This window comes from Xenopus laevis, chromosome 6L (assembly GCF_017654675.1).
Source record: "Xenopus laevis strain J_2021 chromosome 6L, Xenopus_laevis_v10.1, whole genome shotgun sequence".
Taxonomy (NCBI): Eukaryota; Metazoa; Chordata; class Amphibia; order Anura; family Pipidae; genus Xenopus; species Xenopus laevis.
In genome coordinates this window covers 23,521,061-23,547,262 of record NC_054381.1, presented here as the reverse complement: position 1 = coordinate 23,547,262, position 26,202 = coordinate 23,521,061, and the positions used below count along the sequence as shown (strand labels likewise).

General features: G+C 38.2%; 1 protein-coding gene across 5 annotated transcripts in view; it reads right to left on the bottom strand.

Annotated features, from left to right (window-relative positions):
- LOC108718775 (MAGUK p55 subfamily member 7) overlaps positions 1-26,202 on the bottom strand; it is a 215,484-nt gene that overhangs the window by 177,647 nt on the left and 11,635 nt on the right. For all 5 annotated transcript variants that reach the window (XM_041565831.1, XM_041565832.1, XM_041565833.1 and 2 more), the window contains exon 2: positions 2,524-2,654. The gene's annotated coding sequence lies outside the window, so the exon portion shown is untranslated. The remainder of the gene's footprint in view (positions 1-2,523; positions 2,655-26,202) is intronic.

Here is a 26,202-nt window from a genome sequence, read left to right as displayed (position 1 = left end):
TTTGGGGTAAGGGTGACCTGTGTTGCAGTTCCAATATATCCTGAGAAAGCTAGGATGGAAAGCACCTGCTATTGATGGTAGCCGTCAACTGCAAAGAGGAAATATAGGCTAGTGTATGAGTTCCTTCACCAATGCTCTGTGATATATTGCTGTCTGCAGTGCAAAACCAATCTCTGACAATGCCGGGAATGGGGAGTAGATTAATGGGAGACAAAATATTAAGCAAAGAGACACTGTAACTTGACTTTGTGTCCCTGCTATACAATACATCTTTTATATTGCTTTTTATGGAAAATATTTAAGAGAGAAAATTGAAATGAAAGTCTGTAACTGCCAACCACCATAAAGCCCTGACTGGCAACCAGAGTCATCCACTAGTTCAGCCTTTGAAAGGTTTGGATTGATCAGCGTAGACAATTGTCTTTGTTTTATGTCCCTGTGCCACAAGTCCCTGGATTTCTCATTAAAGGACTTTAGTTTTTGAGAATCTTAAGTGTCACATCCCTTGTTGCAGGAGCAATCAGAACTCCCTTATTCTCTGATCATAAAAATTCTATGCCCCCGGCCTGTGTGTCGGGCAGATGACAAGGGCATGTTGGTGGAACCCAATCAATCTGAAAGCTATTTCACTGCACTGATTACAATGAAAATTAATATTTGCTTAATCAGACAGACAAGGTGCTCATTCATTTTTAATGGGCCTACTTAACTCTGTTAGAGAACTGCTGAACATCTCATCATGAGCCGACAGTTGCACTGCACTAAAACATGGCACTAGTAACCAGTCTTTCACTTACATAGTTCCATGTACATAAACCTTTTCATATAAGGAGGAGAATCTTTTTTAAATCTGGTGCACAAAAAAGGATTTTTTAAGTTTCCCCTAGTTTTAGATACTTTACTATTACAGCTAGGGGCCTGTTATCCAGAATGCTCAGGACCTGGGGTCTTCAGGATAAAAGAACTTTCTATAATTTAGATCTCCATACCTTACGTCTGCTAAAAAAAATCTATTAAACATTAACTCAAATTTTGTCTCTAATTATATCTTTATTGGGATCAAATACAAGGCACATGTATAGGGCCTGTTCTCCAGAATGCACAGGATCTGGGGCTTTCTGGATAAACGATCCTAGTCTATCATTTGGATCTCCATATCTTACGTCTACTAAAAAATCTGTTAAACATTAAACTTTCATTGGAAACAAATACATGGCACAGATATGGGACCTGATATCCAAAAAGTATTAATTACTGTATTTCTTAAAGGGATACTGTCATTGGAAAAACATTTTTTTTCAAAATGAATCAGTTAATAGTGCTGCTCCAGCAGAATTCTGCACTGAAATCAATTTCTCAAAAGAGCAAACAGATTTTTTTTATATTCAATTTTGAAATCTGACATGGGGCTAGACATATTGTCAATTTCCCATCTGCCCCAAGTCATGTGATAATAAACATTAACATTATAAAACAGTAATAAAACAGTAAATTGCAATTTATAAAATCTAAGATATAATTAATCCTTATTGGAAGCAAAACCAGCCTATTGGGTTTATTTCATGTTTACAGGATTTTCTAGTAGATTTAAGGTATGAAGATCCAAATTATGGAAATATTATCCAGGTCCCGAGCATTCTGGATAATAGGTCCAATACCTGTATTTATTATTAATCTTTCTGTTCAGCCCCTCACGTAGTCATATTCCAACCACTTGTTCAAACCACTGCATGGTTGCTAGGGAAAGTTGGACCCTAGCTACCAGATACCTGCTGCAATGCCAAGCTGAGAGCTGCTGAGCAAAAAGCGAAATAATTCAAAATGCCCAGAAAATAAAAAGTGATGACCAACTGCAAATTGACTACGCACAGCAAGCTCTACATCATGCTACAAGTTATTTTTAAGGTGAACAACCTCTCATTCCACAGATGCTCAACTCAAATGAGATTTGGGGATAATGGAAGTGTCTGCAATCAACAAATAAGGGGCACATTTACTATTGGTCAAATATCAAGGGTTAATTAAGCCTCGATATTCGGCCGTCAAAGTAAAATCCTACGACTTCGAATATCGAAGTTGAAGGATTTACCACAATTTGTTCGTTCGAACGATCGTAGAAAAAATCGAACGATTAAATCCTTCGAATCGAACGATTCAAAGGATTTTATTCCATCGATCGAACGAATTTCCTTCGATCCCATATTGCCTAGAAAGCCTATGGGGACCTTCCCCATAGGCTAACATTGATGCTCGGTAGGTTTTAGGTGGCGAAGTAGGTGGTCGAAGTTTTTTTTAAAGAGACAGTACTTCGACTATTGAATGGTTGAATAGTCGAACGATTTTTAGTTTGAATCGTTCGATTCGAAGTAGCCAATTTGATGGTCGAAGTAGCCAAAAAAACCTTCGAAATTCAACGTTTTTTTTTTTATTCTAATCATTCACTCGAGCTTAGTAAATGTGCCCCTAAGTGTTCATCAGATGAAGACAATGGCAATGGTTGCCCGCAATCACACAGTGACTTACCTTTTCCTGTTCAGCAGATACAACAGGTCACATGCAGTCATAGGCCTCTCATCTTCACATTGGCATGGATTCCAGGACATAAAATAGCATAGTGCCAGCAAAAGTTGGAACCATAACTTAGTGAGACAAACCTAGGGGGAAAAAGAGAAAGAAATTTAATATTTAAATTATAAACAGAAAAATGCACAGTGGCGAATTACTGAGGAAGCTGCAAAGGAGCAGTGGGTGGAGTCAATGCCACTGAACTTGAATTACAGGGATAAGTAAATGGCTCCTATTGCTTTCTAGAAGAGTCCTTTATTTCTGATTCACAATCTTCATTTTTAAATCAGTAGCTGTGTATGTAGTCCCATCCCAATACAGTAAGAGATTTACATGGAGTACAAGGATCATGCAGAGGAACAGAAGGAAAGAAGACACAGCAGATGGTTTTCTTTTATCACCAATCCTTTATTGAGAATATCCTTTATCAGCCTTGGGGAAACAACAATACAGTTAATGAATGTACTCCCCACTGTTATCTGAGCACTGTAGATTTTTTTTTTTTTAATTCATCAGTTATTCATGTATTCCTAGAGAATATCCTTTACCAGCCCAGGGCAACATTTTTCTCACTACATAATACACCTAATGAAATCTATAAGGGTAACAGAAGTCACAGAGGAATCCAAGGGCTTCTATACAGGCCATGGACCAATTAAAGGAACAGTAATTCAAATATAATGCAGTGTTGCCCTGCACTGGTAAAACTGCTGTGTGTTTTCTTTATATTGTTTATATAAACATACCTCCCAACTGTCCAGTTTTTAGAGGGACAGTCCCTCTTTTGATAGCTCAACCCGCAATCCCTCCTTTTGTACTGGAAAGTCGCGTTTTTCTCTGCACTGAACCGCCAGAAAAAGAAACAAATTTTCTAACTTAATTGGCTTTTGGCAGAGAGCTCAGAACAGCCACAGCAGCAGATAAGATACTTTTGTAACAATTTTGAGATAAGCAAATAAGTAATTGTAACAATATAAGATAACAGGTCCCTTGAGAGAAGTTAGACTCGCAGCTTAAAGGGCAATTCACCTTCATTAGCAAAACTGTAATAACTGAAAAAAAACACAGAAAATGTTCAAACTTTTATAAACTGCGAAATTTTGTAAAATGAACATGGAAATTAGGGAGTGTGGCCATAAAAACGGACGTGGTCAAACAAAAAAAAATTGCCACGCTACGTGCGGCACCTTTTTTGTCCCTCTTTTTATTTCCAAATTGTTGGGAGGTATGTATAAATAAGCTGCTTGGTAGCAATGAGGGCAGACATTCAAAGGAGCAAAGGCTCAGGTTACACAGCAGATAAGCTCTGTAGAACATAATGGTATTATCTGTTATCCATTATTTAACCTGTGCCATATAGACTTTTTTCAATTTCCACCATTGCTACACAGCAGCTTGTTTATATGAACTATAGTAGTGTTTCTGAAGCAAACACATCAGTTTTACCAGTGCAGGGCAACGCTACATGATATTCCTTTAAAACACTTTTCATTTTTGGTGTTACTGTTCCTTTAAGTCATATCTATGATGTTTAGTATGGAATGCACAAGCTATTGTTTTGAAAAATAAACAAACATTAAAGGGGTGTTTCACCTTTAAGTTAACTTTTAGAATGTTATAGAATGGCCAATTCTAAAAAACTTCTTTTTTTATATAGTTTTTAAATTATTTGCCTTCTTCTTCTGATAGTTTCCAGCATTCAAATGGGGGTCACTGACCCCATCTAAAAAACAATTGTTCTGTAAGGCTACAAATGTATAGTTATTGCTACTTGTTATTATTCTTCTTTCTATTCAAGCCTCTCCTACTCGTATTTCAGTCTCTTATTCAAATCAATGTGTGGTTGCTAGGGTAAATTGGACCCTAACAACCAGATCAAAACTCAAAACCATAAATAAAAAAAAAAATAAAAAAACAATTGCAAACTGTCTTGGACTATCACTCTGTATATCATACTAAGGGGCAGATTTATCAAAGGTCGAGGTGAATTCACCAATGAAATGAATTTCGAGCTATTTTTGTGTACTTCGACTAGGGAATAGTCCAAATTCGATTTGAATTTGACAAAAATTCGAATATTGAAATACATAGTAACATAGTAACATAGTAACATAGTAAGTAAGGTTGAAAAAAGACACATGTCCATCGAGTTCAACCTTTTTTTTTTTTTGTTTATTAACTACCTATCTGCCAGTTGATCCAGAGGAAGGCAAAAAACCCATCTGAAGCCTCTCCAATTTGCCTTAGAGGGGGAAAAATTCCTTCCTGACTCCAAAATGGCAATCGGACTAGTCCCTGGATCAACTTGGACTATGAGCTATTTCCCATAACCCTGTATTCCCTTACTTGCTAAAAAGCCATCCAACCCCTTCTTAAAGCTATCTAATGTATCAGCCTGTACAACTGATTCAGGGAGAGAATTCCACATCTTCACAGCTCTCACTGTAAAAAACCCCTTCCGAATATTTAGGCGGAACCTCTTTTCTTCTAATCGGAATGGGTGACCTCGTGTCAGCTGGAAAGACCTACTGGTAAATAAAGCATTAGAGAGATTGTTATATGATCCCCTTATATATTTATACATAGTCATCATATCACCCCTTAAGCGCCTCTTCTCCAGCGTGAACATCCCCAATTTGGCCAGTCTTTCCTCATAGCTAAGATTTTCAATACCTTTTACCAGCTTAGTTGCCCTTCTCTGTACCCTCTCTAATATAATAATGTCCTGTTTGAGTGATGGAGACCAAAACTGTACGGCATATTCTAGATGGGGCCTTACAAGTGCTCTATACAGTGGAAGAATGACCCCTCCTCCCGTGACTCTATGCCCCTTTTAATACAGCTCAAGACCTTATTTGCCCTTGATGCTGCTGACTGGCATTGCTTGCTACAGCCAAGTTTATCATCTACAAGGACTCCAAGGTCCTTTTCCATAATGGATTTGCCTAGTGCAGTCCCATTAAGGGTATAAGTGGCTTGGATATTTTTACATCCCAGGTGCATGACTTTACATTTATCAACATTGAATCTCATTTGCCACTTAGCTGCCCAGATTGCCAGTTTGTCAAGATCCTGTTGCAAGGATGCCACATCCTGGATGGAATTAATTGGGCTGGATAATTTTGTGTCATCTGCAAACACTGATACATTACTTACAACACCCTCCCCTAAGTCATTAATGAACAAGTTAAATAAAAGTGGACCCAATACTGAGCCCTGGGGGACCCCACTAAGAACCTTACTCCAAGTAGAGAATGTCCCATTAACAACCACCCTCTGTACCCGATCCTGTAGCCAGTTTCCTATCCATGTGCAAACGACTTCATTGAGCCCAACAGACCTTAGTTTAGAAAGCAGTCGTTTGTGGGGCACAGTATCAAACGCTTTGGCAAAATCCAAATAGATCACATCTACTGCCCCCCCACTATCCAGAATCTTACTTACCACATCATAAAATGCAATCAAATTCGTCTGACATGACCTATCCTTCATAAAGCCATGCTGATTGTTGCTCATAATGCCATTCATTAGGACAAAATTTTGAATGTGATCCCTTAACAAGCCTTCAAATAATTTGCCCACCACAGATGTCAAGCTTACTGGACTATAATTGCCAGGCTGAGATCGTAATCCCTTTTTAAATATTGGAATAACATCAGCTTTTCTCCAATCCATAGGCACCATACCAGATGACAGTGAATCTGAGAAAATCAGAAATAAGGGCTGGTCTAAAACTGAACTAAGCTCTCTTAGAACCCGGGGGTGTATGCCATCAGGCCCTGGAGCCTTGTTTACATTAATTTGTATTAAAGCTTTTTGAATCATATCCTGAGTCAGCCACTGACTAGATTGAGCTGAACCATTCGTGCAGTTATTAAGTGAGCCTGTGAACCCAGACTCCTCTATTGTACACTAAATACACTGAAGAAAAGAACTGATTTAACACATTTGCCTTATCTGTATCTGTTACAACCATACTGGTACCATTATTTAATGGAGCAACACTCTCAACCTGCATCTTTTTACTATTAATATATTTAAAAAACTTTTTAGGGTTAGTTTTCACCTCCACCGCAATTAACTCTTCATTTCTTTTCTTAGCCTTCCGGATTGCTGATTTACAACATTTATTACAGTGTTTATATTCATTAAATGCAGCTTCTGTCCCTACAGATTTGTAGTTTTTAAATGCCTTTCTCTTCTTTCCCATTAAATTCTTTACTTCTGTATTAAGCCACACTGGATGATTCTTAGAGCTTCTACGTTTAGTCCTTAAGGGAATAAATTGAGAACAGTAATGATTTAATATCATTTTAAAGGACAACCATTTCTGTTCTGTGTTTTTAGCTGAAAACCTAATGCCCCAATCAATGCTCTGTAGGGCAGCCCTCAAGGCACTAAAATTAGCTTTGGCAAAATTCATGGTTTTTGTTGCCCCAGTATATTTTTGTTTTTTGCACCAGACATTAAAAGATATAACATTATGGTCACTATTACCCAGGGGTTCAATGACTTGCACATTTGCTATAAGTTCTGGGTCATTTGAGATCACTAAATCAAGAATAGCATTTTTTCTGGTAGGCTCCTCAACAACCTGTGCTAAAAAATTGTCGTGCAATAAGTTTATAAACTTGTTCCCATTAACTGATCTAGCAGTACCGTTGCTCCAGTCAATATCTGGGTAATTAAAATCCCCCATTATCATTACTTTACCTAAACTAGCAGCCTTTTCTATTTGCATTAGGAGCTTTGTCTCTTCCTCCTCACTTACATTAGGGGGTCTATAGCATACTCCTACAATTAATTTGCTGGATTCTTTACAATTGGTGAAGAACTCCACCCATACGACTTCTGGCCCCTCATTTTCTAACATAACCTCCTCCTTTATATGAGCTTTTAAATCCTGCCTAACATACAGACATACCCCTCCTCCTTTTCTATTGCTTCTGTCCCTCTGAAACGGTTTTCATTCTGAATGTACTGTCTCTATAAAAATTCAACTTCAACCATTCGCCATCTAAAACCTCCAGAATTGCTGTTTTAACCTATGGGGGACCTCTTAGAACCAATTGGTGGACTTTGAAAAATCGAAGGTTTTTTTGGGAAAATTTTGAATCGAATTCGATCGAATACACTATTTCTTTGATTCGTATTCAGCCGAATACGGACCTATTCGATTGAAATTGACCTATTCGACCAAAAAAAAATAGCTCAAACGTTATTATGAACTATAGTAGTGTTTCTGAAGCAAACACATCAGTTTTACCAGTGTTGGGCAACAGTACATGATATTTTCATTACTTTAAAGCACTTTCATTTTTTGGTGTTACTGTTCCTTTAATGTAAAGGTGAACAACACCTTTAAAAGGTATATGTGGGGGGGGGGTAACTGAGGGCCCAGGGGACTCTGACTTTCACATAGGTTTTCTCTATTTTTAGAACAAAAAAAAAAGTGGCTGGTGGCCACCATGTTTGCATCACTTTCATTCCCAGTCTCCTCATCAGTTATCAGGGATAGTTCCCTTTTAAATTCAGAATGAAAACCGCATACATACTGCCTAGCAAAATGAAGAGCCCATTAAGGGTTAGTTCACACAAGGAGATTCAGGGAGATTTTGTCGCCTGGCGACTAACCGCCTCGTCTTCTGAGTGACTATCTCCCCGAACTCCCGTAGCGTGTCTTCCCAAAGGCTAAAATGAAAAGTCGCCTGCGCCAAAGCACAAGCGGCAATGCGTTTTTCCGTAGTAGCCCAAAGTTGCCTCCCGGGGGAAACTTTGTGCGACTTCGGAAAACGCCGGCATGTAAATAAGATACATTTTACTTTTAAAGTAGGGGAGAAAAAAAAAGTCCATGTTAAATGAGAAATGCAGAAATAACTTAGCGCTTAATGATCGTGAGCCATCTGGTATCCTAAAGATAAAACATATGGAAATCAATCACCAGAGAGGGCACAAAAATAAAACAAGACACGGGGAGAAGATGTTTTTCATCCAACCCAAGTTTAGTCTCCTCATTTGACTAGTGAAAGCATGAAACACAGACTTACTAAAATTGTTTGCAGTACAGGATCGAATATCCAGAATGCCCCAAAATACCAGAATGCCATTTCGCAGTCCTAATGTATTTTATTGCTTTGAACTGTGCCTTTAAACATGGTCCTCCAAAGAAAGATTCCTTATTCTGAGATCCCCAGTCTCAAGCATGCAGCAAATTAAATCTCATCCCTTAATACTGCTTTTAAGACCATATAAACCGATGGATCCTTTTACATGAATGGATACATATAGAAAGATCCAAAAGTATATGTAAAGTATAACTATTTTCATTTTTATTGTTATGGGGGTGGTTCACCTTTGGGTTAACATTTCGGGGCAAATTTATTAAAGGGCGAAGTGACTAATGTGGGTAAAAATTCGCCAACGTAATTTCGGTACTTCACTGATTTACCAACAGTCGATGGCGTAACTTTGCTAGCGAAGGAGATAGATTCTAGCGGTACTTCGCTCCCTAACACCTGCCGAATTTGCGCTCTGGCGAATGGACGTAACTAACCAAGATGCAGATTTGACTGAACGTTACCTCTTGCGCCAGACTTGCCTTCGCCACCTCAGACCAGGCGAAGTGCAATAGAGTAGATGGGAGTTCCTCAAAAAATTGTTGAAAAAATAGTTCCAAAAAACACTAGCGTCTTTTCCTTTTTCAGGGTGATAGGCTGAAAAATAGCGTAAATTTTTTTTTGATGTTACCGGCTTCCCCCCTACATTTCCTAACATATGACACATACACTGGGCTCATGTGTAGGGCAATATAACAACTTTATTTTATTGTATTAAGGTTTCCCTGGGCTTGTTTAGTGTAATGTATTTGCTACAACATATACATCCATTCATTTTTAGCTTCCCGCCGTATGCAAATTAGGCAAAGCTAGCGCAACTTTGCTTCACTTGGCGCAGTAATGCTAGCGCAACTTCGCCAGCGTTCGGCGCCCTGGACACAACTTCGGATTTTAGTGAATTAGCTTTGTCCTGGCGAATCTTAGTGTTGCGCTGTGAGCGAAGCAGTCGCTGGCGAATTTTCGGAGGTTAGTGAATTTGCCCCTTAGTATGTTATAGAATGGCCAATTCTAAGCAACCTTTTAATTGGTCATTTTTGCTATATTTATAGTTTTTAAATTATTTGCCTTATTCTGACTTTTTTCCCCAGCTTTTAATTGGGAGTCACTGACCCCATCTAAAAGCAAATGCTCTATAAGGCTACACATTTATTGTTATTGCTACTTTATACTCATTTTAGTTTTCAGACCCTCACATAGCGCTAAAATTTAACCTTTGAAAAACAACCCCCTAAATGTAAACTAATTAAGAATGAAAAAATGCTAATGACAGGCTGCTATCCACTTTCTTTGGACATGGGCAGCTGCAAGGTGATGCTGTTTTTCAGGTTTTAAATATTTATTTAACCACAAGCATTGTGATTCCTGAAGTTATGCATAAATATATTCTGAAGTACTGTGGCCTTTGCCCTCCCCCACCACCTCCAAACTAACCATGAACACTTTTGGTATTTAAATGTTAAATATAGTTTATTTAAAAGCATGGCATACTTTCCCCTAACTTTTCTTATACAAGTATAGGACCTGTTATACAGAATGCTCTGGACCTGGGGTTTTCCGTATAACAGAACATTCCATAATTTGGATCGTCAAACCTTAAGTCTACTAGAAAATCACATAAACATTAAACAAACCCAATAGACTGGTTTTACTTCCAATAAGGATTAATTATATCTTAGTTGGAATCAAGTACAAGCTACTGTTTTACTATTACAGAGAAAAAGGCAAGGATTTTTAAAAGTATTTTTAAAAGTAATGAAAATCTAATGTACTGCTGCTCTGCACTGGTACAACTGGTGTGTTGGCTTCAGAAAATTTACATTGTTTACATAAACAAGCTGCTGTGTAGTTGTCGGCCAGCCATTCAAAGCTGAAAAAGTAAATAACGCACAGGTTACACAGCAAATAAAAGATAATCTCTGTAGAATACAAGGAGATTCTAAAGGACATATATGTTATCTACTGTGTATCCTGTGCTTGAATGGCTGCCCCCCATGGCTACCAAGCAGCTTGTTTATATAAACTATAGTAGTGTTTAACCCAAGCACACAGTGCCCCGTCACCCCAACTTCTCCCAGTCCATCAGTTGCTCCAGCAGAACTGCACAGCTATGCAATGGCTTAATTTCCATTCCCAGGTGAGACGCCAGTAATCAGTAATTAAGAGCATGCACACCTGCCAAGAACCACAGGATGACTTTCAGTGAACATGAACCTGCCCACCAATCACTGCCATCTACCCTGGGAATGGAAGTGACACACTCAAGACATGGCAGTCACAAACTGGCTAAGCACATTAGGCACATTTGAATTTTCTACATAGATAAACAATTTGTGTTGTAACTACTTTTCTAAACAAAAACTCGTTTTAATGCAATGCCATATTTATATAGGCTTACTACATTTGGGACAAGAACGGTGCCAAACCCAAGTGCATGTTTTACGCAGCAAATCAAGAGGAGGGTGACGGCAGAGAGACAACAAATGCATTCCACAAATGTTAAGATAACAAAGTAAAGTATGAGAATTCCAACAATGCCGTCTGGAAAAAAAAAGCCACTTGCTCTCACGGGGTCCCAGTTGCAGCACCCAGTGTAGCTTAATATACCGGTAATAAAAGTTGTTCTGTCTGTCACATAAAAAGGAGCACTCAATGATAGCAGGTTTATTAAAATCCTGGAAAAACAGCTAGTGTGTCTCTTAGGGAGTTAGCACATGGGCAGATTCGGGAAGATTTAGTCGCCTGGCAACTAATCACCTCTTCTGCGGGGCAACAATCTCCCCGAACTGCTTTCCTCCTGCTATAATGAGAAAAGGCCAATGCACTCGCGACGCTTTGATTTCCGAAGACGTCCAAAGTTGCCTGACGAGGAACTTCGGGAGAAATCAAAGTGCCACGAGTGCATTGGCACTGGCTTTTTCTCAGTATAGCAGGAGGAAGGCAGTTCGGGGAAATTGTTGCCCCGCAGAAGAGGCAATTAGTCGCCAGGCGTCTAAATCTCCCTGAGTCTGCCCATGTGCTAAAGCTCTTAGGGTAAGGTCACACTGGGAGATTCGGGGAGATTTAGTCACCTCTTCTTTTGGGCAACTGATTACCCCAAACTGCTTCCCCCTGTCTTCCGCCTGCTAGAATGAAAAATCGCCTGCGGCATGGCACTTGTGGCTCTTCTTTTTCCGAAGTCGCCCGAAGTTTCATCGTGAGGGCGACTAAATCTCCCCGAATCTCCCAGCGTGACCTTACCGTAAGGGATTTTCCATATGAGAAAAATGGTCTTTACGAATTCTCCATGTCAGGGAACATTCAGGTCCCACTGATTCCAATCATACATCTGCTACACAGTGGAAAAGTAGGCAAACTACAGGTCAGGGACCAGTAACAGCTTGGAGAATAAAGTATTCAATTTAAAATCCCACATGAAGCTTAACCATGTTATGACTGGCTGGAGAGCACAAAAGGGTAATGATAATGAAGCTTCTACGTGTATTGTATAATACATAAGATATTGATAATAATACAGGTATGGGACCTGTTATTCAGAATGCTCGGGACCTGGGGTTTTCCGGATAATGGATCTTTCTGTGATTTGGATCTTCATACCTACTAGAAAAAGATTTAAACATTAAATTAACCCAAAAAGGATTGTTTTTGCTTCCAATAAGGATTAATTATATCTTAGTTGGGATCAAGTACAAGCTACTGTTTTATTATTACAGAGAAAAAGGAAATTATAAATAAAAATTTGGATTATCTGGATAAAATGGAGTCTATGGGAGACAGACAGCCACTCCGTAATTCAAAGCTTTCTGGATAAAAGGTTTCCAGATAATTAGATAGTAGATTCCATACTTGTATAGGAATGGGATCAGAGTGCTCGAGCCCTGGGGTTCTCTGCATAAGTGATCTTTCTGTAATTTGATCTACATGCATTAACCAACACTCAAATTTCTATTATATATATATATATATATATATATATATATATATATATATATATATATATATATATATATATATAAATAAATGTAGTCAGGAGCACTCACGGGTATAGTGATTAAGAAGTATCTTTTTATTAGAGTATTACAAACTCTCCCACATCAACGCGTTTCGGTTCTCTCTGAACCGTCGTCAGGATGCCTATATATATATATATAACACTATGGTTTTTAATTTCTCAAAAACTCTAAAAACTTGAGATTTATAAAGTGTAAAAACAACAAAAAAACAAATACAAAAGTAGTCAAGGTCCCACAGAAGTCAATAGGAGCTGCACTGATCTTATTGGACCATTTTTTAGCCATTCAGACTTTTAGATTTTTTTTGCTAGTAATTGTCAAAAAAAAAAAAACTTTTTCAAGGTTTCGGTCACCTTTTCTTCGCTTGCGCTTTTTATATTCAGTTTTTTAAGTTTTTGGTGGTAAACAAATAAATATTGCCTTTTATTTTTACTCTCAGAATATTTTGTAATTCCATATTCAAATTAATATTGTAATGGTGAAGGTCATTTGGAGTTGAAGTCCCATTTTTCTAATATTTATATTCAGTTTTTTACATTGTCATTTGTGATTTTAGAAAAAACACTGACAATTTCAATAATTGCCTATGGAGGAGCATTTTCAGCCGATCGGTCACCAGCAATTTAAAAAAATGAGAACACTGCCTAAGTTATGTTATCCTTTCTAAAGGCAGTACTGAAAGTGATGGATTTATGAGCAAGCAAACAATTTCCATTGCCGTCAGAGCTGTGTCCTTGTGAATAATAGTACAGTTTCAAGGAATCTTTCTTCAGAAACACAGCAGTGCAGGTAGAGAGGTGGGAAAGCCTGAGAATTCTGGCAGAGAGCACAGGTATTAGACCGGTTATCCAGAATGCTCGGGACCTGGATTTTTACAGATAACAGATCTTTCCATAATTTTGATCTTTCATTTGAACATTAAATAAACCCAATAGGCTGGTTTTGCTTCCAATAAGGATTAATTATAGCTTAGTTTGGATCAAGCGCAAGGTACTGGTATGGGATCCATTCGGAAACCTGTTATCCAGAAAGCTCCGAATTACGGGAGGGCCATCTCATAAAGGGACATATTTATCAACGAGTGAAGTTAGAGATCACCACAGTACACCAATGTGAAATTCCGCCACTCTCCATTCTATTCTATGGGATTTTTAAGAGTATTTATCAATGGGTAAAAGTGAAAGTCACCCTTTGAAAAATACTCCTTAAAGGAGAACTAAACCCTAAAATGAATAGGGCTAGAAATGCAATATTTTATATAATGACCTTATTGCACCAGCCTAAAGTTTCAGCTTCTCAATAACAACAATGATCCAGGACTTCAGACTTGTCACAGGGGGTCACCATCTTGGAAAGTGTCTGTGACACTCAGATGCTCAGTGGGCTCTGAGCAGCTGTTGAGAAGCTAAGCTTAGGGGTCGTCACTAATTATCCAGCAGAAAATGAGGTTGGTCTGTAATATAAGCTGATGCTACAAGGCTGATTATTAAATTCTGATGCTAATTGCACTGGTTTCTGTGCTGCCATGTAGTAATTGTCTGTATTAATTACTTATCAGACTTATATTGTGACTAGGGATGCACCAAATCCACGATTTTGGATTCGGCCGAACCCCCGAATCCTTTGAGAAAGATTCGGCCGAATACCGAACCAAATCCGAATTTGCATATGCAAATTAGGGATGGGAAGGGAAAAACATGTTTTACTTCCTTGTTTTGTGACAAAAAGTCACGCAATTTCCCGCCCCGTCCCTAATTTGCATATGCAAATTAGGATTCGGTTCGGCCAGGCAGAAGGATTCGCCGAATCCTGCTGAAAAAGGCCAAATCCTAGCCGAATCCCGAACCGAATCCTGGATTCGGTGCATCTCTAATTGTGACATTTCTATTCTATGTGTACTGTATATTGTGAGTGGGTCCCTAAGCTCAGTAAGTGACAGCAGCACAGAACATGTGCAGTGAATCAGCAGAAAAGAAGATGGGGAGCTACTGGGGCATCTTTGGAGACACAGATCTTTACTGATAAAGGGCTGTGGTTTCTTTGGGCTGGTATTGAAGCCCAAAACATATTGTATAACATTTTTAGCCTACTTCTTAATTTAACTTTCCTTGTCCTTTAAAAACGCTATAGAAAAATGAATAGAGTAGAGTTACACATTGGTGTACTGTGGTGATCTCTTACGTCACTCTTTGATAAATATGCCCCTTCGTGAGATGGCCCTACCATAATTCGGAGCTACTGGATAACTGATCCCCTACTTGTACGGTCTATGGAAATGTTTGAGCATCAGTGATGGCACCATGTTCCCAAGAGCAGCAGCTGTAGGTAGGGAAAGCAAGTGAAATCTCAATAAAGCAGCATACAGTTTATCTCTGCAGTGTTGTACAAGAACACATTTGTCAAATAATTCCAGATGTATGATGCAGTACACTGAGTACAGCAACAAACACACAAATGGCTGCCAAATCTAAAACTGACCCTCACTGCTCACCCAGAGTGGTAGTTTGGATCAAGCCCGGGAGGTGCACAATTTGCTAAGCCAACATGACTGGAGCTGGAGGATTTTATAAACAGCCCGTTCCTTATGCTGTTACCAAAATAATCACGTACCCTCGGATTTGTTTGCACAAATATTGAAATCAATCATTTACAGCAATGAGCCCAAGAGTTGGGCAGCAAAGGATACAGCAAGTACAACACAGTAATGATGAAATATTGCAATAATCATATAACTGACTGACTGCTTCCCCTGTGGTGCCCCGTGCCGCAGAAGTGCAGTTATTTGGCAATTTCATGGTCAGTAGGGTGAGTAATGCCTCTCTCTGCAGTCTTTGTACACATTCCTGTATATTCATGTAGATTTCGAGCAATACATAAATAAATTAAAAGTCTTAGGGGTCTCCCTGCAGTTTTATGTTCACTGTATTTTAAGGTCCAAGTCATATAAAAAAAAACACAAATTCAGGTACAGGAATGGGATCCGTTATCCAGAAACCTGTTATCCAGAAAGCTCAGAATTACAGAAAAGCCTTCTCCCATAGACTCCGTTTTATCCAAATAATCCAAATTTTTAAAAGTAATTTCCTTATATCTCTGTAATAATAAAACAGTAGCTTGTACTTGATCCAAACTAAGATATAATGAATCCTTATTGGAAGCAAAACCAGTTTATTGGGTTTATTTAATGTTTACATGATTTTCTAGTAGACGTAAGGTATAAGGATCAAAGTTACAGAAAGATCCATTATCCGGAAAACCCCAGGTCCCGAGCATTCTGGATAACAGGTCTATACCTGTACCAATGAACCGAGAGAAAGAGAGATCTCCAATGTGTCAGGCTGCCAGGCAAGGGTGCTGCTGCCAAAAAGCAAGGCTAACCCTCTTACATGGGCAGCAATGTCTCCTGAAGTAAATGGGTAAATGTATAGGATCCATTATAAGGAATCTTTCTGTAATTTGTATCACCATAACTCTAGTCTGCTGAAATCACTTTAAACATTTGCCATCAATATGGATTTATGCAGCTTAGTTACCAAGGTACGGTATAGGGCCCGATATCCAGAATGCTTGGGACCTGGGGTTTTCCGGATAACGGATATTTCTGTAATTTGGATCTTCATACATATACTAGAAAATTATATATTATATCCATAATTCGGAGCTTTCTGGATAACAGGAACCCATACCTGTACTGTATTATTATTACTGCAAGGAAATTATTTTTAAAAAATATGAATTATATGCTTAAAATGGAGTACATGAGAGATGGCTTTCCCCTAATTCTAAGTTTTCTGGAAAACAGGATTCCAGATAAGGGATTGCAATGTAAAATAAAACCCACACATACTGTAAATAACAATTTTTATATTCACCCGCATTTTTACTTTCGAAAATTTACCTTATTTATAGAGTATATTTTTTTCCCACATACATCTCATGCATGTACTAAAATTATGGGCAACAAGAAACACATTGGAATCGGGGGTCTCCAACCTGCAAGTGCTATCAAACTACAACTCCCAGCAACCCCTGGCTGCCAATGGGGGAAACACCATGTTTTCCTATGCTTTGTTCATCTGTTTCTATGTTTCAGTTTCTGCCCTTTGTCTGAGACTAGTGCAACACCTATACTGTTCTGGAATATGTCAACATGGGCAGCCAGAATGAAGTCATCAATCACAGAAGCCGACTAGCAGAGGGACCCAGAATCCTTTGCGTTAACTTGGAACAAAGTGGAGAGTTTGAATGATTACTGCCAGCCTAAGGGGGAGGGGTAATGGTCCCTGTGGGTCAGACTATCATGGTTGCTTCCCATTCTGAGGAATTATGGATGTCTGTGTAAAAATGTTTTTAAACAATTATTTTTGGTGTTTCAGATATAATACCATGTTAGCTTATGCTTGTAAAAAATGAAAGATGTATTAAAAGAGGTATTTATTCAGATTATTAACTATTTTTTTCCTTTACTTTGCTTCTTTTTTATTTGCAAAGATTCTACAGAAGCAGAAATTGCATTTGGCCTTCAATTTGTGCCATTCACAGATGACCTTTCTGCAACATTTTTTTTTTTTTCCTCTACAATCTACAGCTATTTCTCCATTCAAACATAGTTTGAAAGTGTGGCAAACAAAAAAAAAATTCTGCATGTTGTGCCTAATAAATAGCAAGAGAACCAACTAAATATCCAATATTTGTGACAAACCTCTTTTTCAAGAATGGCTGAGCTCATATTTGCAAGGTGCTATGGGAAAGGTATGGAGAGATGATTCCTAGTCCTGCTATAACATATCTGGCCAACAGAAGTAAGTACATGACTCTACTATGAATTTTACACAGTATATAAGTATTTGTCAAAATAAACAAAGAAAATGTTTCCACCATTTTGTGCTGATAACAATGGGGGGATCCTTCTGAATTGCTCAGACGACGATGACCCTATGTTTAAAAACTTACTGGGGCCCCTTGTAGCCTGTGTTAAACGTTACTGGGTGATATTTTGAGACAACACTATAACCATAAATATAAATAAATATAGCAATGATATTCACCTTGAGAACTATATGTTTTCTTTGTATTATTTGGTCTCTTGAACGTATTCTTGCATATGATGAAGGATTTTCAGATAATCTCATGAAAAAAAATGTCACTAATTATATACATATATATATATTTTTTTTTATTTTTTTTTTACTGCAGTTATTAATGCTGGATTACAGTAACCACTGGTAGTGGAGGAGCCCAAGAAATGCAGCATCTCTTTCAATGAGAAAGTAGCTGATAACAGCTGGAAGAGCAAGGCCATGTCTAGAGCAAAGCCTCACTGGATGCATAAGGCTCTACCACAAGCTAAATTAAACACCATCATTTAACTGTGAAATGCTCTTCCATCCAGCCACATGTCTTCTTCTGCTTTACAATCGACCTCTTTCTAGGGACCACACAAGCCACTTTTTCTACTCTTCACTACCAGACAAACATCTCTTTATCTTCCTTTACAGGTCCTTAGCTTTAGGTTTAATCTGTCACACCTCTAACCTTATTTTTGACATTTACCACTGGCCCCCATCCTTGTCCCATACCACATCCCATTTGGCCAGTAAAAACCCATACCACCGGCCACCATCTGTGGCCCTTACCATCGGCGACTAACTTTGGTATTTGCAACTGGCCACTATTTTTATACACCTTGTAACTGCTATTAATACAATTTTTCCCCCATCTGAGCCACACGGGAGGCAAATGGGTTTATTGCCTTCCTCTGAATCAGATTATAGGAAGTCTCCATTTATCCTAGGGATCTCTGTTGGGGAACCTTAACATGCCCCCAAAGATCTAAAGTGCAGCTATAATGAAATGTAAGCTCTACAGACAGCTGGTGAGTAAAAAGGAAATGAGTGAAGGCACCCACCCTTTTGTGTTAGTGACCATGCTAAAGCCAGACTTACACAAGGCTGCTAATTTATTGGGCTCACCATACATTAAATAGTGTAAACTGTATATTTGCAATTCTGATGGCTGTGGGTTAAATACAATACACATTACTGCAGAAGAGGCTTATCTGGTACAAAAGAATTAGATTTGTTGCATTCTAATGACAATGACGGTTCCTTTGATCCAACAAACTCCTTTTCTGCACGCACCGCTCCATCTGCCCCTTGTTCTATTGTAGAGATAACAATGAGCAAGTGCCTGAATTCAAGGGGAACTACAGGACATCTGTTTAGGATAGAGGCAGCCGTATGTACATCTTAAGTACTACCACCCTCTCCAACTATAGTCAGGTGATCCCACTGGTGTCTAATAAAAGGGCAGCCAAGTTTGAGAGTTTTACTTTGAAAGCAGCTAGTAAGTTGCAGGTAAAACGTTTTCGTCCCTTTTATAAAATGTATAATGAATCAGATGAAAATTGAGCATAGGACTGGCCAGATATGGGATGACTTTGACGTAGTTAATTAAATATATTGCAATATATGGACAAACAATCCCTGTTTTGTTTAAAGGGTAAGGCATTTTTCAGTAACAAAATGTCTGTCTTAAATATATTGATAATGGGTTGAGTGCCGAGGACTCTTTTTAGTCAGTTATTCAATTGTAGAAAGGTTGACGGATTGACAGGGTTTTTCATCTTGCATGGATGGTAGTAGTAGACAAACGACCCCCTGCAAGCCCAGACTGTGCATTCTGTGAAGGGGCTGATGTAAGATGCCAATTAACACTCACTATTTTCTAGTTGAAATTCTAGACCTTGCTCCCTGTGTGGGACCATAAGCAAATATAAATGAATAGATGAATAAAATAGTTAAAGGGGTTGTTCACCTTTAAATTAACTTTTAGAATGCTGTAGAGTGGTATTCTGAGAGAACTTGTATTCGGTTTTCATTTCTAAATTAATTGTGGTTGAGTTATTTAGCTATTTATTCAGCAGCTCTCCAGTTTGAAATTTCAACAGTCTGGTTGCTAGGGTTGAAATTACCCCAGCGACCATGCCTTGATTTGAATAAGAGACTGGAATATGAATAGGAGAGGCTTGAATAGAAAGATGAGTAATAAGCAACAGCAATACATTTGTGGCCTTCCAGAGCATTTGTTTTTTAGATGGGGTCAGTGACCCCCATTTGAAAGCTGGAAAGAGTCAGAAGAAGGCAGCAAATAATTCAAAAATGATAAAAAATAAACAATGAAGACCAGTTGAAAGATTGCTTAGAATTGACCATTCTATAACATACTAAAAGTTAATTTGAAGATGAACCACCCCTTTTAAAGTCTCTAGAAAGCCCTTTTATAATAAGAGAATGTGCCGTTTCCTATGAAATGCTCAGTGGGAATTGGCATGTGTCCATCTATGTAGCCAGGAAAATCAAAAGAGAAAAGAAAAAAAAAACTGGCATGATGATAATAATATTTAATTCTAAGTAAAAATGTTGGTTATTTGTAAATAGAATAAGAATATCGGCACACAAGGCAACTAGCGTTGCAGGGAACAACCTGCTCATTTATTATGCGGTGATGCAACGTTTCGGGGTCACTCCCCAGCATGACAAAGGGGAGTGACCCCGAAACGTTGCATCACCGCATAATAAACGAGCAGGTTGTTCCCTGCAACGCTAGTTGCCTCGTGTGCCGATATTCTGCTTCTATATCCAGTTGTGAGGTTGCTGACCCTCTAATATTGTGTACCGGGCTGATCTCTTTGAGGGTGTGCGAGTTTTCTACATTGTTCGTGTAAGGTTATTTGTAAATGTCATTGCTACTGAAAGCAGCATCTCACCAGCTATTTCTATGCTCTGTATGGTTTGTCCATACTGGTAAAGCAATGTTGCAAGACCAACATAATGGGAGGAAAGTCTGTAGCATTAGTGAAGCCTTATTCATGGCAAAGCCAGAGACAGACATGCTGTCATGCATTGGTGCTAATCTGGCATATACATTACACTATAATATCAACACGAGCATGTGTGCTATCCTTGTCATCTGTTAGTAAATGCTGACCTTGTTTTGCTCACTTTGCTAAATATTGGCATATAGTATAAATTTAGTAAATATTTAAATAGAAAGTGCTGACTTATGTCATAAGGAAAACTAAAGCTTAGAGGGGTTGTTCACCTTTAAATTAACTTTTAGTATGATGTAGAGAATGATATTCTGAGACAATTTTCAATTGGTTCATTTATTATTTGTGGTTTTTGAGTTACTGTGTTTTTTATTCAGAAGCTTTCCAGTTTGCAATTTCAGCAATTTGGTTGCTAGGGTCCAAATTGATTTGAATAAGAGACTGGAATATAAATTGGAGTGAACCTGAATAGATAGAGGAGTAATCGAAAGTGGCAATAACAATAAATGTGTAGCCTTACAGAGCATTTGTTTTTAGATGGGGTCAGTGACCCCCATTTGAAAGCTGGAAAGAGTGAGAAGAAGGCAAATAATTAAAAACATTAAAAAAAAGAAAAAATGAAGGCCAGTTAAAAAGTTTCTTAGAATTAGCCATTCTGTAACATATTAAAATGTAACTTAAAGGGGAACCACCACTTTAATTCACTGGAGGAAGCCAATTTGCTTGGCACCCACCCCCATTCAAAATAGGGGCTGGTATTTCAACGACACAGAAGCCCAAAAAGCCCCCTACAAGTTCAATAAATAGTGACTGCCTACAGCATTTTACAGCAGCCCCTCTTGAATTTTGCTAAAAACAGCAGATTGCAAAGCCAGGCCTGCCAACATGATATTATTTCAGATAAATTGGAGTTAGAAGAATTTTGCATTCCCAAAAGCCTTACTACATTTTCTTCATATGGCTTTGGTTTTGTAAATTTGGAGTTCAATCATTTTTTCAGAATACCACTTTAGAGACTTTGTAGTACAGGTATGGGACCTGTTATCCAGAATACTCGGGACCTGGGGTTTTCCGGATAATGGATCTTTCCGTAATTTGGATCTTCATACCTTAAGTCTACTAGTCTCTTGTAAACTTGAAATAAAGCCAACAGGCTGGTTTTGCTTCCATTAAGGAATAATTATATCTTCGTTTGGATCAAGTACAAGGTACTGTTTTATTATTACAGAGAAAAAGGAAATCATTTTAAAAAAAAATTGATTATTTGGATAAAATGTAGTCTATGGGAGACATTCAGAGCTTTCAGGAAAACGTGTTTCTGGAAAACAGATCCCATACCTGTACTTAATTTCTACATAAAAATCTGGGATTAATGAATATTGTACTGCAATTTAACACTCCTTTTGTGAATTACCCCTAGAATGCTATACTACCCAGCCCAAGCCAAAAAATGATTGCCCTCTCCTATTCATCTTCCTGTCTCTCATTCAAACAACTGCCTGGTTGCTAGGGTAAACTGGACCATAGCAACTAGATAGCTACAGAAATTTCAAACTGCAAAAACAAAAAAAGGCTAAACCTAAAAAACAAAAACTGAAGACCAATTGCAAACTTGTTTAAGAATATCACAGTCTACACCATAATAAAATGTAATCTATCCATTTAATGCTAGCAGCTGTTTTGTTTGTACTCTGGCAATATTGTTATTACCAATGATCCCAAGAAGTGAGAGTGAATGAAAGCCAACGTAACATCAGCCTATGCCTTGATATGTGCAGGATTTAATTTAATCAAGATTTCAATTCAGAAGGGTTAAATAGGGTTCAAACAGTTCAGGCTATTTCCCAGAATACTTTCTCCTGGGACACAACTGGTTAAATATGTTATTAAAGGCATAAAAACCTCAAATGCATTTTAAAAACAATCTCTTATTAAAGGGCAAACAAAGCTGAGCAGAAAACGAGATCAGTCAATGCAGTCAACGCAAGTTAAATTCTAATAAATAAAAATATGATACTAAAAAACAATGTTGTGTAAGGCAGAAGCATTCAAGAAAACTATTAGTCCGGGGAGTTAAATAGGAGAGCTTAGAACCGTAATGAGATTTACTGCAGCCTCCTCTAATAAAACACTCAGTATCAGCAAATTAAATCCAAGCTTTTCCCTGGGTTTCTGCCAAATGAACACATACAATTACTGGTACTGCATGGGGATTTCATGAGACAGGTCTGTAAATCAGCCAATCAACAGACAATAATATATATGTGCCCCTTAACATTATTAAAGAAGAAAGTAAACACTAACCCTTATTTCATTTTATAAAAAACTGGAAATTAAGATTTTAAGTTCGGTCATTCTTTGTATGTTTAATAAGTATATACCAGTGATGGGCGAATAAATTCGCCTGACATGAATTCGCGGTGATTTTCCACATTTTGTCGCTAGCAAATAAATTCACAAATCTCCTGCGAAAATTCGTCAGCGTCAAAAAATTTCTGAACGCCCTTTGACTTTAACACCAGTGTCAAAATTTACGCAATAGACTTTTCCGTCAATTTCCGATTTTCACAATTTTTTAGATTTTCATGTTTTTTCCATGAAACTTTCCGATTTTCACTATTTTTTCAGTGAATTTTTTGCCATTTCGCAAAATTCATGAATTTTGCGCCGAAGTGGGAGAAGTTCTCCCATCACTAGTATAAACCTGTTTATGGTACAGCACTGCAGAATATTTTGGTGCTTTATAAATATTTGTTAATGATAATAACATATGAGTTTGGACCTCAACTCAAAACGTCTATACAGGTATGGGACCTGCTATCCAGAATGCTTGAGACCTTGGTTATTTTCGGATAACAGATCTTTCCATAATTTAGATCTTCATACCTTAAGGCTACTAGAAAACCATGTGAACATTAAATAAACCCAACAAACTGATTTTGTTTCCAAAAAGGATTAATTATATCTTCATGTGGATCAAGTACAAGGTACAGTTTTATTATTATAGAGAAATAGAGACTTAAGATACCTTATATAGTCTATGGGAGACGGTCTTTCCGTAATTTGTAGCTTTCTGGATAACATATCCCATACCTGTATATCTTTAGATCAGTAATGAACAATATAACCCTCATAGATGTGTTCAAGATAATGGACTAAACTTAAAAGATGTTCTTCCTATTGTTGGCATGTTCTAAAATCTGGAGCATGAAATTCTTTTCTACTAACTCCCACTCTCACAGCTCTGGAGAATCAATGCAAGAGATGAGTCTTCAGAGGGGCATAATGGACTGTTAATAATGACTGGCTCGTTCATCCATTCCTACTTACTTTATACGGGGAACTGAAGAGTTCTAGCAATTAATACCAGTCATTTTTTATTCCATCTCCTTTTACTTAAAGCTCGTCTAATCCTTCCTTAAATTATAGTCAAAGTCCAACTTTGAGTATAATTCATACTGGTGAATACAGATTTTTTTATGCATTAACTCCCACTTCTCTGTTAAGTGTGGAGAGGCTAAAGGAGAAGAAACAGATGCTTTAGTGCCATTGTACCCTAACCTTTTAGTTTGTAAACCCTATTGTACTCTGTAATCCTTGTCTGTTATCCACCATTTATTCCCTGTTTGCTATAACTGCAGTAAAGCACTGTGTATCTTGACAGCGCTATATAAATAAATGATGATGATGATGATGATGATTCTCCCTTCCAGTGCAATTATATTGCAGCTTGTCTTTCAAATGCCACTGTTCATGATTCATGATTTCTGTAATGGTATTTTTGGCCTCTAAAACTCCCTTTTATTCATTACCCCCGGGGGCCACTGAATGCTGCTCATTTTATTATTTTCCCATGCTGTCGACAGCATTCTTTTCTATAGTTTGGCCCTTTCAGTGACAGGTAGCCATTTAGGTCATTTGTTTGGGCTGCAAATATTTGCCTTTTCGTTTTTCCATATCTTTATATTTGTCTAAAGTCTGACCTGCCCCTGATCACTGGCTGATGTGCAATACACGTCCTACTCTAATTTGATAAAAGAACATCCAAGTAAATAAAATCGGAGAAGCAGGTACACCACATTACAAGGTTCTTCACTTTGCTCTCTTGAGCACAAATTCATACTTTGGCATTTCACTAAATATATCTGAGTCAAATGCACTGCAACAAGGACGTACATAACTTCTGACCGATGGGCCAGCTACACTAAGGGGCTGATTCACTAAATTCGAGTGAAGGATTCGAAGTAAAAAAACTTCGAATTTCGAAGGTTTTTTTGGGCTACTTCGACCATCGAATGGGCTACTTCGACCACGACTTCGAATCGAAGGATTCGAACTAAAAAACGTTCGACTATTCGACCATTCGATAGTCGAAGTACTGTCTCTTTAAAAAAAACTTCGACCCCCTAGTTCGGCAGATAAAAACTACCGAAGTCAATGTTAGCCTATGGGGAAGGTCGCCATAGGCTTGCCTAAGTTTTTTTGATTGAAGGATATTCCTTCGATCGTTGGATTAAAATCCTTCGAATCATTCGATTCGAAGGATTTAATCATTCGATCGAAGGAATAATCCTTCGATCTAATTTTCTGCGCTAAATCCTTCCACTTCGATATTCGAAGTCGAAGGATTTCAATTCCTAGTCGAATATCGAGGGTTAATTAACCCTCGATATTCGACCCATAGTGAATCAGCCCCTAACATATTAATTATTCTTTATCTAGATCAGGGGTCAGCAACCTTTACTATCAAAAGAGCCATTTTGCCCCCTCTTCCACTAAAGAAAAATAGTCTGGAGCCGCAAAACATAACACAGATTATAAACTTTTAAACGTTTTAAAACAAACAGAAGAGAAGTGTGCATGTGTAGGACTACTTTGAAATAAATTAAACACTGAATAACCCTATTAAATGCTAGTGTTCTCATCTATTTAATGTAAATTCTGTTTCTGAAGTTCAATGCTTATCTTCCCTCTATTGTTTTGAGTTTGTGACCGCGGTAAGGACCATGATGAATTATCTTGCTGCGGCTCGGTCTTGCCTGTCACTCCTGGGACGTCTATACTGCCCTCACACCTGCTGGCAGCTTCCTGAGTGTGCGACTGCAGTAAGCTAGCCGTAACCGCAGGTGCGACGGCAGTATAGCCGTATAGCCAACCTGATAGACAAAGCCACAAGACCGAGCCGCAGCAAGCAGGATAAAGAGCCGCATGAGGCTCCGGAGCCTCAGGTTGCCTACCCCTGATCTAGATCTTGCTCCTCTAAAGGAAACATTACCACATTGCTTTTTTGTAGTTTGTTAATGACTCTTCTTTTCTACTGCTCTCCAAAATGAAACAATGTAAAGTAATCTTTTATTTCTATTGAGGTAATGTACAATTTCATTTCCTTCCTCCCAAGTAACGATGTACAAAAATTATTAGTGCAAACTCTCTTAGGGTAAGGGCACACGCTAAGATTCGGGGAGATTTGAGTCAAATCGCCTCTTCTTCGGCGACTAATCTCACTGCAAAGCCTTCCCGTCAGCTAGAATTGAAATCGCCGACGGGATGGCACTCTGAACGATTCGTTTTCCAAAGTTGCCTACGAGTGCCATCCTGCAAGCAATTTAGATTCTAGCTGGCGGGAAGGCATTGCGGGGAACGAAGAAGAGGCGTTGTCGATGGGCGACTAATCTCCCCG